A 2549-nucleotide genomic window follows, 5' to 3' on the forward strand; every position below is an offset into this window, starting at 1 on the left:
TACTGCCTGGGTATTGGATACCGGAAGCCCTTATCATATTTGTAATTCGATGCAGGGTCTGCAGGTCAGTAGGAGATTTGATGAAGGCGAGAGGTTCCTGAATGTTGGAGATGGAAGCAAAGTTCCAGTTCTAGCTTTAGGAATCATGAGTCTTGTAATCAATTCTCGTAATGTAATTCTGAGTGAATGTCACTATTGTCCAAGTTTTTTATTAAATATTATTTCTGTAGGCCTTTTGGCCATGTACGGTTATGATTTTTAATAAAAGAAAATATTTGCAATATCATTTTGAATGGTGTTACAATATTTGTTGGATAATTAAATAATAGAATTTACTTACTATCACAGCCTGTTAATGTGGTTCAAAAATTCGGTAAACGCTCTAAAATAGATAATGTGTCAGAAGTCTACCTTTGGCACTGTAGGCTAGGTCATATCAATAAGAACAGGATAAACAGGTTGGCTCAAGAAGGAATTCTTGAAGTTAGTGATTGTGAATCACTTCCAACCTGTGAATCCTGTCTTCTTGGAAAGATGACCAAATCACCTTTTACTGGAAAAGGTGAGCGAGCCAGTGAACTCTTAGGTCTGGTACATTCTGATGTATGTGGACCCATGAGCTCAAGTGCAAGAGGTGGATTTTCTACTTCATAACCTTCACAGACGACCTATCTAGGTATGGGTATGTCTATTTAATGAAGCATAAGTCAGAATCATTTGAAATGTTCAAACTATTCCGAAATGAGGTAGAAAAATAAACTGGGAAGTGTATTAAAACTCTTCGATCTGATCAAGGAGGTGAATACCTTTCCAATGAGTTTCTGACGTATCTAGGGGAGAATGGGATTCTCTCTCAGTGGACTCCTCCTGGAACACCACAACATAATGGTGTGTCTGAAAGGAGGAATCGGACCTTGTTAGACATGGTTCGATCCATGATGGGGTTTGCTGGTCTGCCGATCTCCCTCTGGGGATATGCACTCGAATCGGCTTGTTACCTTCTAAATAGAGTTCCGAGTAAGTCTGTAGCCAAAACGCCATATGAGATATGGATAGGACGTAAGCCAGTACTCTCGCACCTTAGGGTTTGGGGTGTCCGGCTTATGTTAAACGTTTAATTACAGACAAGCTTGGACCTAGGTCTGACAAGTGTAATTTTATAGGGTACCCAAAAGAGACCAAAGGGTATTATTTCTACCTTGCTGATGAGCAAAAGGTGTTTGTCAGCCTTAAGGCAATCTTTTTAGAAAAGGAGTTCCTTAGTGAAGGAACTGTTGCCTCTAAAGTCGAACTTGACGAAGTTCGACAGGTGAAAAAATCGACACATGTTACTGAACCTGAATCGGATTTGATTAGATCAGATCCGGAGCCCATTGATTATGCACCCTTAAAGCGGTCTGGTAGAGTACCACATCAACCGGACAGATATTATGGTTTCTTGATCCGAGATGGTGATCCTATCGAACTTGATGAAAACGATGAGGATCCGATCACCTACATGGATGCAATGCAGAGATCTGACTCTGAGAAATGGCTAGAGGCCATGAAATCCGAAATGGAGTCCATGAAGGTCAACGATGTGTGGACATTGGTTGACCCACCCGAAGGAGTAAAACCCATAGGGTGTAAGTGGGTCTTCAAAAGGAAGAGGGGCGCAGACGGAAAGGTGGAGACCTATAAAGCCCGTCTGGTTGCCAAGGAATATCGTCAACGTTATGGTATAGACTATGATGAGATGTTTTCTCCTGTGGCAATGCTCAAATCCATTCGGATTATGCTTGCGATAGCTGCCCATCTGGACTATGAAATCTGGCAGATGGATGTAAAGACAGCTTTCCTAAACGGAGAGCTGGACGAAGAGGTGTATATGATACAACCTGAAGGGTTCACATCCACAGATGAGTCTAAGGTGTGCAAGCTACAGAGGTCCATTTATGGACTTAAGCAGGCATCTCGAAGTTGGAACATACGTTTTTGATAGGACGATCAAAATGTATGGCTTCGTTAAGAACGGAGAAGAACCCTACATTTATAAGTGGGCTAATGGTCCAGCAGTAGTATTTCTTGTATTGTATGTGGATGACATTCTCTTAATCGGGAATGATGTCCCTGCATTACAGGGAATAAAGATTTGGCTATCGTCACAGTTCTCCATGAAGGATCTGGGAGAAGCTTCCTACATCCTAGGGATGAGGATCTATAGGGATAGATCCAAAAAGTTGCTTGGCTTATCCCAGTCCACGTACATTGATACTATGCTGAAAAGGTTCAGCATGGAAAAATTCCAAGAAAGGCTATCTACCGATAGGCCATGGAATTTCTCTCTCGAAGAGGGATTGTCCGACAACACCTCAAGAAAGAGAGCGTATGGGTAGGATTCCATATGCTTCGGCAGTGGAATCTATCATGTACGCCATGACATGTACACGACCAGATGTGGCATACTCACTAGGGGTAGTGAGTAGATACCAATCTGATCCAGGAGAGAATCACTGGAAGGTTGTTAAAACCATCCTGAAGTATTTGAGAAATACTAAGGACCAGTGCTT

The sequence above is a fragment of the Elaeis guineensis genome, chromosome 10 (assembly GCF_000442705.2).
Source record: "Elaeis guineensis isolate ETL-2024a chromosome 10, EG11, whole genome shotgun sequence".
In the NCBI taxonomy this organism is placed as follows: Eukaryota; Viridiplantae; Streptophyta; class Magnoliopsida; order Arecales; family Arecaceae; genus Elaeis; species Elaeis guineensis.